Raw genomic sequence first — 14,532 nt, forward strand, 5'->3', positions numbered from 1 at the left:
TTGAAATTCTTTGATAAAAGTGTAACAAATTTGATAAATGAAAAGATTTTTGAAAGATTCTTTCAAAATTTGAAATCAGGATCAAAGTCCTGATCTAACTAGGACTCTCTGAACAGAGTCTTGTTTTGACTAAAAATCTGAGTTTCTGACTCATTTTGACAGATTTTGAAAGTTTTGATTGAAAATGGATAAAAATAGTTGTAAAAGATTAGGGTCCCAATCCAATTGAAACTCTGAAGAAGAGTCCTGATCCAACCAGGACTCTGAGATTTTGGCCAAAACAGAAGATTTTAAAAGGTTTTATTCAAAAACAGGTAAAAAGGTAGTGAAAAGTAGAGTTCTGATCCGACTGGACTCTGGAAAAAGAGTCCTGATCCAACTAGGACTCTAAAATTTTTGAGATTTTTGATAAGTAAAGGAATCCAGAAGCGACACCACCTAAATGGGCTTCATCTGAGAATTAAAATCAATTGAAATTGAGTTTGAAATGAATCCAGATTGTTTTCGGAGAAAACATTTCGAAATGTAAGGTCCCGGGGGTTGGAAAATGACAGAATGTTGAATAAAACCCAGGTTTTGAAATTGATTTTTGAAAGAAAGCTTTAAAGCTCAAATCTGGATTAAATGTTTTGAAAACAGGAGTGCTGGATCTCGAAAATGAGATGTAATGACATGTAATGACATGCAATGTGATGAAATGATATGCCAAAATGTATGCAGTGATATGCAATTACATATGAAATGGACAAACACTGGATGAGGGTGAAAATTTGGGGTGTTTACAGAACCGTTTGCGGTCACTCCAGTTTTGATCAGTCTTTCCAGCATGGTAGCGCAGCCTGAGCTATTGTCAAAGATCTTTGTCAGTCAGAAGATCGATGCGCAGTACGAAAAGCTGAAGGCTCTAGCACAGCGGGCCGATACCCCCTTCCGACTGAGTGACGAAGGAGGTGTATGGCGTAAGGATCGTTTCTGGGTGCCAGAAGATCCTTTTTTGAGAGATGAGATTCTCGCTGAGGCCCACAAGTCCAAGTACACGATCCACCCAGGCGGCACAAAGATGTTCAAAGATTTGCAGCGCAGATATTGGTGGAATGCAATGAAGCGGGACGTAGCCGAGTACGTTTCGAAGTGCTTGACTTGCCAACAGGTTAAGATCGAGCACCAACGACCAGGCGGAGTGATGCAGCAAATGGAGATTCCACAATGGAAGTGGGAGGACATCACGATGGACTTCATCGTCGGTTTGTCGAGGACGCGGAGGAAACACGATGCGATTTGGGTGATCGTGGATCGACTCACTAAATCGGCGCATTTCCTCCCTATACGGCTCAGTCAGTCACTGGACAGCTTGGCAGACCTCTATGTCAGGGAGATTGTGAGATTGCACGGTATTCCTGTGTCAATCATCTCCGATCGTGACCCGAGGTTCACCTCCAGGTTTTGGGGGAAGCTGCAGTTGGCCTTGGGCACAAAGCTAAAATTCAGCACCGCCTTCCACCCTCAGACTGATGGACAATCTGAATGCACGATTCAAACTTTGGAGGATATGCTGCGAGCGTGCATGTTAGACTGGAGGGAAGAATGAGACTCTCATAGTGGGTTGGCAGAATTCGCGTACAATAATAGTTACCATGCCAGTATCGGTATGGCCCCTTACGAAGCCTTGTACGGGAAGCCTTGTCGATCACCCGTTTACTGGGATGAGGTTGGTGAACGAATGCTAGATTCACCTATAGTGCTACAGCACTATACTTAGCAAGTGCAGATGATTAGGGAACGTCTGCGTACCGCGCAAAGTCGGCAGAAGTGTTACGCCGATCGTCGACGTAGAGAGCTCGTGTTCTCAACAGGAGATATGGTTTTTGTTAAGGTATCTCCTACCAAGAGCGTCTTCCGGTTCGGGAAAAAGAGAAAGCTGAGTCCGCGATTCGTCGGACCTTTTGAGATCCTGGAACGGATCGACGAAGCGGCTTACCGCGTTGCGCTGCCTCCTCAGTACGCTCAGATTCACAACGTCTTTCACGTATCCATGCTAAGAAGATATGTTCACGACCCATCGCACATCATTCATTATGATGATGTGGATATCCAAAAGGACTTGACGTTCAAGGAAAAACCAGTGGCAATCGTTGATCGTCGAGACCAAGTGCTCAGGTCGAAGACGATTTCTCTTGTAAAAGTACGTTGGCAACACCATGGAATTAGTGAATGTACATGGGAGCTTGAGTCAGATATCAGGGATAAATACCCTGACTTGTATTTTGACCAATTTATGCTATAGAAATTTCGCGGACGAAATTATTTTAAGGAGGCTAGGATGTAATATCAAAAAAAAAAATTAATTGGTTTGGGCCGGATCCGGATCCGACCCGGACCCGACCCGGGCCACCGCCCCTCGCTGTCATTAAAAGACAGCGAGGCAGGCGGGAGGAGGGTTACGAAACCCCCCTCACCGCCACTTGCTCTCTGTCTCTCCGTTTCCCTCTCTCGCTCGTCCACGGTCACCGACGCTGGCAACCCCCGACAGCCGCCGCCACCGACTTCGGCGACCCCCCTTCCTTTCGGCGAGCTTCCTCCGAAAACCCCCTAGTACGCCATCGCTTCCTCTTTCTCCCTCTTTTCCCTCTTCGTCTCTTCTCTCTCTCTCCCTCACTTCTCTGTGTGCCCACGGGAGGGGTCAAACCCCCTCCCTATGCCCCCTTTTTTGCAGGGGAGGGGCCCGACACCCCTCCCTACTCTCCGTTATGGTAGGGGAGAAAGCTGAGCCCCCCTCCTTGCTTCCGTTACGGTAGGGGAGGGGCCGAGCCCCTCCTCTCTGTTCTTGGCTATGGCAGGGGAGGGGCCGAGCCCCTCCTCCCTGTCCCTTTTAGTTGCGCCAGCAGGGGCCATTGGCCCCTGCCTTTACGTGTGCCAGCAGGGGCCGATGGGCCCCTGCCTTTACGTGTGCCAGCAGGGGCCGATGGGCCCCTGCCTTCTTTTTTGTGAGCCAGCAGGGGCTTATGGCCCCTGCCTTTCTTGTTGCCAGCAGGGGCCATCGGCCCCTGCCTTGTTGCCAGCAGGGGCCGATGGGCCCCTGCCTCTCTTTTTGCTAGCCAGCAGGGGCTTATGGCCCCTGCTTTTCTGTTTGCCAGCAGGGGCCATCGGCCCCTGCCTTGTTGCCAGCAGGGGCCATCGGCCCCTGCCTTCTTGCCAGCATGGGCCCCTGTCTTTCTTTTGCCAGCAGGGGCCATCGGCCCCTGCCTTTCTTTTTTGCCAACAGGGGCCGATGGCCCCCTGCCCTTTGTGCACGAGCCTATACCCTTGGCCGACAGGCCTGGGAAATCTTTGGAAGCTACATCGTGATGGGGACAGATCATTACAATTGTTGGTCTCCAACGAGGAATTCCTAGTAGCGTGAGTCATTTGCTCGCATGGGCTACATCCCTCTTTTGGCAGCTAGAGTCTTTTGATTCAGCTCCATCTTCTTTTCGAGTCAATTGGGATGGTTGGCCCCAACCTTATGTATCGGCAAAATCGAGTCTTTGCCTTGCTTTTGTCAGAGTTTGCTTGTTAATATCACATATTTGCAGCTACGACGGATCCCACTCGCGCTCTGCGACCCGAGCCGTCAATCGTGTACGTCCGCAGACGTCAGCAAGCTCGTAACCCTCCAAGGTAGGGGAAAAATTGCACAGAAGACTTGGATAATTGAATTAAGTTCAATTGAACTAAAAGCGACCATTGAATGAATATATATATATATATATATATATATATATATATATATATATATATATATATATATATATATATATATATATATATATATATATATATATATATATACAAATATATATATATTTATTCGAGTATCCACTTCACTCAAGGATGCGGTTTCGCAATCCTTGCCCTTTACCTTGCCGTCGCGCTCTACGCCTAGGCTCTTGCTTTTGCATTTGTGTTGGTATTGCCTTGCTATTGCAGATGACGTGCGGGTTCTTGCTCTTTGCGGATGCCTTAAGGGCATCCTCGTGGAGGATGCAAGAAGCATTTACCACTCTCCCTCTTGCAACAAGAGTTTAGTCGGGAGCGAGCGAACTTCTTAGCGGGTGTTCTATTGAGAAACCCGTATCCTGTCTATCGAGGCCGGTATCGAGTCATGCGAGACATGTAGATACCCCGATAGCGGATGTGATTCGAGATAATCACATGCATCATGTTGGCACAAGGTACTGCAGTTTCAAAAGATAGAGTAAAGTTGATAAACTTTACATCTTTGTGAAACACTCCTGTTGAGGCTTCTATTGAGGAGCTATACCCCCTTTATCCTAGAGTACTTGTAGTCGTGCACGACACGTCTAGTACTGCGATGATCGGATGAGACGGTCATGCGACCTCGAACACCGCTAAATGCAAACTGTTGTAATCACATAAATGGCCTCACATTCGCCTTCACAGGCAAGATGCTCGAGTGGTTTAAAGACCACAGCATAGAATGGGTCGTTAGTTAAGCAACCCCTAACGCACCCGTTCGCTTCTGGTTGTCTGTCAAGGGAGAGGACAGATCGGTACAAAAACTCCAATGGACAGGTTGTTAACAACCACCCCACGGGCAATGATCCGGCCTCCCCAGTCATTGGAGTTAGGGGAAAGGGGCTACAATAGTTGGCTCAACACTTCTGCAGAAGTTGGATGCATCCGTGGCACTGCTTTTCAGCCTCTGGGGAATCCTCTCTCGGCTAAAGCCGTCCCCTTTGGAGCGGACTCAACTAGCTATTCAGGTTATTGAAATTACATAGAATAATAGATGCCCGAACTAGTCTCAGTTGTTTCTATGTTTTGCCTGTGCGTACCTGCAGACCAGTAATATCGGAACATAAAGTCTGTTCACATTGGTTGCTGAGCCGTGAGACTCGCCTGCACTACCGACTCGCTTGCACCACCGACTCGCTTGCACTACTGATTCCTTGCACTACTGATTCGCTGCACTACTGATTCACTGCACTACTGATTCGTTGCACTACTGATTCACTTGCAGTACTTATTCACTTGCACTACTTATTCGCTTGCACTACTTACGCGTTTGCACTAGTTATCTACATGCATTGCTTACCTGTTTAACTGCATATTTGCTTTAAACTGCGTAATCTATTGAATTAAATTGCATAATTCAGTTCCTTGTAGTCTCTCATGTGCACCTACTAGTTTTTCGCGAAACTAACCCATTCTATGGGTACAGGTGATGATTAGGTACACCACAGGCAATGGCGCGATGGCAAGATGGCTCCAAGACGTTCTTCTTCCTGCTCTTAACTCGCGTCCTGTTGTTTGGGGTTTTGTAACGGATTTTCCTTGGAATATCCGAATTTTGTACTATTTGGAGAACTTCTTAAATGAAAGTGGCTTTTCCAAGTGTTTACAAGTAGCATGTGTTGTGCATTTTGGTTCTTTTAGCTAACGCGCTCAAAGTTATCAGCTTGCCTTTTTGAAATTAATAAAAGTATAGTCTTCTGCTGATTTCGTAAACCATCTCTGAGATGAAGAGATTCTTTTTTAGTCTCTTGTTTATTTTTTTTTTGAAAGGTGTGCAAGCTTGAAATTTTGGGGTGTTACAGACATACCTTAAATGTTGAACTTATAAAGGATGTATATATAAAATAAAACGGCATCTACTTGGGATTGGAAGAAAAGTGAAGGCTTATGATAAAACAATTGCAGAAATCAAGCAAGTACTTTCTAAGTACATGGAGGAATCAAAGAAGAATAGAGATGAAAAAAATAAGAGAGAGACAGTTAATATATACGAAAGAAATGAAAGTTTATTCTCAGCTTCCGATTATGGCGAAGGACGTGAATGCAGTTTCATAGATGGAGGGGAGTAGTATATTCGGCTTTAGACCAAAAGGGTTATGAATCTATACTTTCAAAGTGATTCAACAGAGAAAGGAAGGCAAGCAAACAAACAAACTATGTTTGAAAATTGCTTCAAAAAGAAAAAAAGAGAAACAGTGTACGAGTACATTAATAGGTAATTTTATGACAGTGGAATACCTTTTAATACAGCGAAGTTGCCTTCATTTTACAGTATGATTGAAGCTATAGGCCAATTTGAACCAGTGATGAAGCCTCCATCATATCACGAGTTGCGAGAACTACTTTTGAATAAAGAAATTAAGAAAATGAAGGAGTTCTTGGACCAATACAAAGTGCATTGGTCCAAACATGGATACAAAAGGGTGTACACTCATTAATTTTTTTGTTAATTGCCTTTTGGGAACAATGTTTTTGAAATCAGTTGATGCATCAAATGAAGTAAAAGATGCAAATTTGCTTTTTGCATTGTTGAATGATATTGTTGAAGTTTGGGAGGAGAATATGGTTCAAGTTGGTATTGATAATACCTCAAACTATGTGAAAGCAGGTAAATTATTTATGGATAAGAGAAAGCATTTAGTTTGGACTCTTTATGTAAGACCCGCAATTTTTCAGAAAATATCTGAATAAAATTCATGAGGCATTTACCGGTAAAAATAGCATTTTTCTCATAATGCGAAACGAATCAATTCCTGCGAGCCAGTTATACTTGGGATATTCGTTGAATCGCGGATATATGCTCAAACACTCTGGAAGCCATAACTTCCTACCTGAATGAAATCAAAGGATTCCTGCAAGCCAACTTTCTTAGTTACGTCAATACGAAGGGAATGGCGTACTCAGAATTTTTCGGAAAAAAATCACCGAAAACCCGAAATTCTTGCGGGACCCACGAAAATATTGGTGGGACCCACAGGAATATTCATCAAAAAATATCTGGTGGGACCCACCAAAATATCCCATGGAATATCCAAGTGGGCCCCACACCAAGGAACCTCTTGGCATTAAAAAGAAGCCAAGGGCAAATGGGTAAAGGGGAAACTTGGGGCCCAAGTTTTATTTTCTATAAATAAAGGCCCTCCCCTTTAGAAAAAATCATCCCCCCCCCCTTTCTTGCCTCCTCTTTCTCTCTCCTACTTCCTAAAACCTCCCCTACCTAGCTCAGTAGGTCTGAGCCTACCTGACTTGGCCTGAGCCTGCCTGATCTGGTCTTAGCCTGCCTGACCTGGTCCTAACCCACCTGACCTAGGTCTGAACCCACTTGACCTAGTTCAAACCCAGTTGACTTGACTTAAACCTGGTTTGGTTTAAAGTCAAAGTCAAAGCCCTTTTTGGTCCAGATTCTGGTTTGGATTTCTGAACCCAGACCTAGCCTACTTGAGCTGAGTTCGAACCTGCTGAACCCAGTTGACTTGGATCGAACCCTGTTTGGTTCAAACCACTTAGGTTGAGTAGCTTAACCTACTCTACCTCTTTCTCAACTAAGTCAGCTTCATCTGACTTAGTCTAACCTCTCGAAGGAAGGCTCGAAGCTAAAGAAGCAACCCGGAGCCGTTTCTTCCACGATTTGAAGTAAGTTCGCTTCATTAAACCATCTCTTTCAAGTATTTGATTGTTTGTATATAGCATATACTTTCTGAAGTAGTATCTTGCTTTAGTTCTTGGTTGAGCCCTCTAGGACGCTTCGGTGTTCACGCGCTCGCCTCGTAACTATCGTCGGATATATATGTTCGAATGCGCAGTATATGCGTTCTTCAAAAATAGTATCTCACCCTAGTTCTTGGTTGAGCCCTCTAGGACACTTCGGTGTTCACTCGCTCGCCTCGTAACTATCGTTGGATACAGATCTAGGTGTATATCTGCTGATTCTACCGACGCGTCTTATATCGCACAGGCTATGTAATTTACCTTTGCCGTCGCGTCGTATGATGCCAAGGCTCCCTGTTTTCTGCACTTCCGATTACTGTACTTCCGATTATGCATTTACTTACGCCGTCGCGTCGAACGATGCCAAGGCTCCTGCTTTTTGCAATGTATTTACTTACGCCGTCGCGTCGAACGATGCCAAGGCTTCTGCTTTGTTATATATGTAGAATATTTCGTTCAGTTACACACCCTGAACAATAGTATATGCATTTCTTTACGCCGCCGCTATATAAAGCACAGGCTTCTGCTTATACTACATATATAGCGCATAAATGAGCGTTCAAATGGAGACCAAACTCCAAATCGCCAATGTGATTCTCTGACCGCTCCTCGTTCAAGATTCTGCTTGACGAATGAAGCCCCTATTGGAAAGGCTTCGCTTTTTGGCAAAATCCTCTTTACGTAAAAAAACTAAGTCATTTACGTATGGCCTGGCTATGGCCCAGGGTTCCTGCAACCTTGATGGATGCAAAGTACGCACAACGGTGCGCATCCATTTCCCGATTCAAGCGTAGCGATTTCCCGTCAAAAAGGGGAGATGCCGCTGAAATGGATAAAAAAGAAACGCACGCTTTCTCCGTAAAAGAGAGGAAGTGCTGCAGAAATTTCTAAAGAAGCTAAGAATAGCTCAGAAAGAACGTAGCAGGATACTCTGACATATAGCAGAGTGCTACCCAGTTCATGGAATGCCTTCTACAACGTAGAAGGGTTCGTCGCACCACTGCCGGTAGAGCAGGGGAGGTGCTGACGAAATGGTTGGCAGAAGAGCTGCCGGAACCAATGGAACGACATAATGATGTCCGTTGATGGAACGATGCCAGATCGGCTCGTATCCTTGTGCCTGCAAGGGCACCTTGCTCGTAAGGGCCGCTTAGCCGGAGTAGAGGTTGCGCCTTGGCTAGGTTTGGACTCGTTGCGTAAAAATACGCTGAGTAGCCGATCTATTTAGATCGAGTCATATGCATGCTCATTGAGAACGGTTACGCAACCAGACTCGTAAGGGCCGAAGAGCCAGAGTGTGTTGTTTCCACCCAAAGAGGTGTGATGCTCGTGGTGGCCGAAGTGCCAAAGAGCGGTGTTCTGCATGTATATGAATAAGACTTAAGGTCGCACATACCCCGCGGTTGAAAATCGTGTTAGGGGTACCCCCTCAGTAATAACTGTGTTGGGGCAAACTGAATGGGGTCGGGTACATACTCCCGTAGTGCTAAAAGCACGGGCTGCCTAAATGGCATGCAGATTCTGTCCAAGTAATTGTAAGACTGGCAGACCCCTTCAGGAAATATGCTCATTGTGGAATGACAGTGATGGTACAGCCTTGAGTGACATGTATTTTACTTTGGACCTGATAGAGTCCACGATGGCCTCAGTCACTCATGGGTTTTGGGGTCGTGGTTATCCTTAAGATCTAAGGATTGAACCCAACTACTGCAAGTAGAGGATGCATCCGAATATGGGCCTAGTAGGATTCTCCCAGTTGAAACACACAGCCCTACTATGGATAGGGTCAACAGGCCTCTGGGGTATCTAAAATACATAGAATAATCAACCCCCAAAATGTCGCGTTGATGCCCGGACAATAGCTCTACCTGCGTACCAAAGGCGGGAGTGGTTAATTATCAAACAATGCATTAGTTCTAGGTACAGCGATGCTTTGAATGTATGAGTGGATGACGTGTTGAGTCAGTCCTGCATAACCTTTGTGAAGGTGTCATGGTCGGTATACTACTGGACCGACTGGGCAAAGACCCGTGTTGTATCCGCACGACTAAGCGAAGCTCGAGGAGTTGTCCTTAGATGCGTGGGATACGGATGTGCCAAGTATGAAGATTTGAGCTAGACATCACTTTGAGACCCGGAAGAGGTCATGGCTAAGTCATGGAGACTTAAGCGGCTATTCAAATCACAGCCCTGAAAAGGCTTGCTCTAAGTCATGAGGACTCGAGCGGATGTTCAACTCATAGCCCTACGGAGGCTCTTGCGATATACTCTAAGTCTTGGAGGCTTGAGCGTCGTTATTGCGCATTGCGACCCTGAGTGGTCATTATCGTACTTGAGTTGAATGGTTACATGATTGCATGCTTACCAGACCATCAGTGGTTCTGACCCCGTTTAATGGGGATTTCAGGTGTTGGACCTGCGTGGCGATATGCGGAGCAAGGCGGCATCGAGTTCCAGGGTTTCTCTAGACAGATTTTGTACTGCTTCCTTTTATTGAACCTATACTGTTTTTCTAAGCAGTAGTGTTGTAATAAACATGTGGTTTTCGATAAAATGGAACACTTTGGTGGTCAATGAGTTGCTTGGCCACATACCTGCAACGTACTCGGAGTTTTCTAAAACTGACGACTCATTATCGTCTTATTCCGCTGCTAAAAGCTTTTCTAAGTTCCGCTGCAAAGAAAAAAAAAAAGAAATTCATGAAAATTTTAACTTAGCTTTGTTTTGGAAATCCGGGGCGTTACAGAATTGGTATCAGAGCATGTGTCTGAGAAACCTGGTTCAAGATCCGTCATGGTCCCGATATCGCACTGTAAGTATATGTTTTTATACTTTTGTTCTGATCTGGGTGCATCTTTGTATAGATGGCAACTCATGACTCGCGTGGATATTGCTATCGCTGCAAGGTCATGCACGATGAGTGGATATGCCCGTATGAAGTCCAAGACTGCCAATACTGTGGCGAAGATGGGCATTCCGCCAATGAATGCCAAATGAAATATACCGCCGATATGGGTCGGCGGGCTTCAAAGGGTCTCAGGGATGAGACTTCGCGTGTCAGTGGACCGCATCACTCTAGTGTTGGGAGCAACCATACCCCAACATCTTCTGGTGAATTACCAAGGCTAAGGGATTTTGATTTGAACTTCCCTGCGGAGGTCTATCATTCGCCAAGCTACCATCCGGCATCACATACGCCGAGCTTAAATGGCAGGAACAAAAGAGGGGATTCCTTTTGTTCGCCGATCATTATTTCAGACTCCCCGAGTCTTGATCTTGCTGACTGGGAAAGTGGACTGGAGTCCCTCATGTATCCCCAATATTCGCTTGAGAGTGCGGAAGTGCCGCCCAAGCCAAAGCTAGTAGTGCCTGCACCAAGGCCATGTGGCAATAGATGGACCTTTTGGAGTTCGTCTTCATCAAAGAAATCCAGGTCTTAAAGAGACTGGTGATGTTTTGGAGTCAATAGACTCATGTATATAGTTTCTCAACGCCTAAAGTCTGCCAGTGCGGCATGATGTTTTGTTTAAGGCGATGCTTGTGTAAATGTGATGTATATTAAGTAAATAAAGCTTTTACTTCCTCATATACATCGAGAAACTAAAAATAAGTGCTTGTGTGTGCATAGATAAATGGTTCCTACGACGAGGAGAACCATACCAAGCGAGGAGTCCCATACGCAAGGATTCCTGTTGGAGACACTCAACAACCTGGTTACAGCCATCCGTGAAACGAGGCCAGAACCAGTCGCACCACGAAACGAGCACCTGGGAGGAGTGACTTATGAGAAGTTCCTCAAGCTTGACCCGCCAGTTTTCATTGGCAGAGCCGATCCTGAGCTCGCGGAGAGTTGGATCGAAGAGACAAAACGTGCCTTCTCAGTACTGGGAGTACCAGAGGAAAAGAAGACCAACTTTGGCACGTATCGGTTGAAAGACAATGCACGGAAGTGGTGGGATACCACTAAACTTATCCAGTTCTCACAAATCGAAGTCATTCCTTGGACTGACTTTCGGAGGACTTTTATGGATAACTACTTCCCGTTGCATTCCAGAAACAAGAAAAAGATGGAGTTTCTGGAGTTGGAACAGGGCGGTATGAGTCTAATGGACTATACCACCAAATTTCAGAATCTAGAGCGCTACTGCTCTCGATTGTTCGAAACAGACCAAGAAAGGGCCGACAAATATGTGAATGGTCTGCGCGAAGGGTTGCGATCTCGAGTGATAACAAGCATGCCTTCGACTTTTCAGGCTGCAGTAGCAGCAGCTTCAAAAATCCAAGAGGATTGGGCACGATCTAAAGTGATCATAGCAAAGAAGCCCATAGTGAATGGTGGGAATCGTAAAAGGACGTTCCCAAGTGGCCAGGGTTCACGACAACCCTTTCAAAAGAAGAAGTTCCAAGGAGGGAACAACACTCAACAAGTCGTGAGGCCAAGACAGAACACAACTCCGAATGGTCAGCAGTCCAACTTCAGCTGCCCAAGGTGTCGTATGAACCACCCCGGAAAGCCATGTCCTCGTGATATTGGTGGGTGCTTGTATTGTGGCAAGATGGGCCACTTTATAAGGGATTGTGCCAAGAAGGCTGCAGATGAACAGAGGAGTAATGCCGGATCTACCGGACCCTCTCGACCAGCACCACAACGTTCTCAGTTTCAATGACCTCCACCTAGAGTAGAACAAAGGCCTGCTGCAGGTCGTGTATATGCTGTAACGACTGAACAAGTCGAAAATGGTGACCTGATTGAAGGCACCGTACCTGTTAATGGACATGCAGCTTACGTCTTGTTTGATTGTGGTGCTACTCATACGTTTATCTCTGACGATTTCACCGAACAACTCCACGCTTCGGTGCAACCGATTGATAAAATGATCGAAGTGTATAACCCATTGGGTTCACGCACCAAATGTATCCGGTGTGTGAAAATTTTGGATATTGAGATAGCAGGGCAACACTTGCCTACTGACGCCATCCTGATCGATATGATACAGTACGATGTCATTCTGGGAATGAATTGGTTGGCTCAGAATAATGCCAAGATTTTGTGCCGCGAGGGCAGAGTAATTCTATCTCGACCCGGATTGCCTAAGATGGAATACCGGTTATCCAAACCAGTTCCACAGAAAAAGCTCATATCAGCACTTAAGGTACAAAAATACCTTAGGAAGGGTTGTGTGGCCTTCCTGTTGAGTCTCTCGGTGGAAAAATCCAATGACCAACCCCTTGAGAGTTTGGAAGTGGTGTGGGAGTTTCCCGATGTGTTTCCTGAGGAATTGCCAGGACTTCCGCCACTTCGTGAGGTTGAATTTGGAATTCAATCCTTACCTGAAACAACGCCGATATCCAAAGCCCCGTATCGTATGGCGCCAGCTGAACTCAGTGAGTTGAAGTGTCAGTTGGAAGAACTGATGGAACAAGGGTTCATCCGTCCGAGTGTATCACCGTGGGGAGCCCCGGTGCTGTTTGTAAAGAAGAAGGATAGATCCCTTCGGTTATGCATCGATTATCGGATGCTTAACCAGACAACTGTTAAGAATAAGTACCCGTTGCCTCGGATTGAGGACTTATTCGATCAACTCAGAACAGCGAGGGTGTTCTCCAAGATCGACCTCAGGTCTGGGTACCATCAGCTCAGAGTAAAGGAGGAGGATATACCCAAGACGGCCTTCAGAACGAGATACGGCCATTATGAGTTCGTAGTAATGCCCTTCGGACTCACTAATGCGCCTGCTGCATTTATGGATCTAATGAACCGGATATTCAGACCATATTTGGATAGCTTTGTCATTGTCTTTATCGATGACATTCTCGTATATTCTGAGAACAAGGAACAACACATGGAGCACTTGAGAATCGTCTTGAAAACCCTTCAAGATAACCAACTCTATGCTAAGTTTTCAAAATGTGAATTCTGGCTAGATAAAGTGATGTTCCTTGGTCATGTGATCTCGAAAGATGGAATCGCAGTAGATCCTGCGAAGGTGGAAGCTGTGATGGACTGGAAGCAGCCAGAAAATATTACTGAGGTCCGTAGCTTCCTTGGACTTGCCGGATATTATCGGAAGTTCATACAAGACTTCTGAATCGCCGTACCCATGACGAAATTACTAAAAAAGGGAGTCAAGTTTGAATGGACTGACCATTGTAAGGAGTGCTTTGAGGTTCTCAAACAGAGGCTTACCACTGCCCCTGTCCTTACCTTACCTTCTGGTCAGGGAGGCTTCGTGGCTTATATCGATGCCTCGTGAACAGGTCTGGGTTTGTGGGTTGATGCAGCATGGCAAAGTAATCGCCTATGCGTCACGACAGTTGAGAGTCCATGAGAAAAACTATCCAACCCACGACTTGAAGCTTGCCGCGGTAGTGTTCGCGCTTAAAATCTGGCGACACTACCTGTATAGAGAGAAATTTGAGGTCATGTCGGACCATAAAAGCCTAAAATACCTCTTTTCTCAAAAAGAACTCAATATGCAGCAACGACGATGGCTGGAATTCCTCAATGACTATGAATTCACGCTTTCCTATCACCCTGGAAAGGCGAATGTTGTAGCAGATGCCCTTAGTCGCAAGACTGTTGGCACTCTGGCCAGCCTAACCGGACGATGGAAGTTGATAGAGGATTTCGTCAACTGGAAGCCATTTTTGGCTGATTCTGGCCGAATCCAAATGTCATGTTTGACGATCCACATTGAGTTCCTCGATCGCATCGTAGCCGAACAGTTCAAGGATCCCCAGTACTTGGAATTGAAAGCTCGTGCTGAAAAAGATGACACTTTCTTCCATTTGAAAGAAGATGGAGGAATATAGATGGAAGAAAGGATTTGGGTTCCAAATAACCCTGAGCTAAGACAGGAAGTACTCCAGGAGGCTCATAATAGCAAGTACACCATTCACCCTGGAGGTACAAAGATGTTCCGAGACTTGCAGAGAAAGTACTGGTGGAGGGGTATGAAGCGTGACGTGGCTACGTTTGTCTCAAAATGTTTGATCTGCCAGCAAGTTAAGATCGAGCATCAGCGCCCT

At 45.7% G+C, this 14,532-nt stretch overlaps 1 protein-coding gene across 1 annotated transcript in view; it reads right to left on the reverse strand.

Moving 5' to 3' along the window:
- The window catches only part of LOC149818443 (uncharacterized), a 1,135,480-nt gene that overhangs the window by 239,755 nt on the left and 881,193 nt on the right, over window positions 1–14,532 (reverse strand). The window lies entirely within an intron of this gene.

This window comes from Nuphar pumila, chromosome 13 (assembly GCF_984573655.1).
Source record: "Nuphar pumila chromosome 13, dmNupPumi1.hap1.1, whole genome shotgun sequence".
Taxonomy (NCBI): Eukaryota; Viridiplantae; Streptophyta; class Magnoliopsida; order Nymphaeales; family Nymphaeaceae; genus Nuphar; species Nuphar pumila.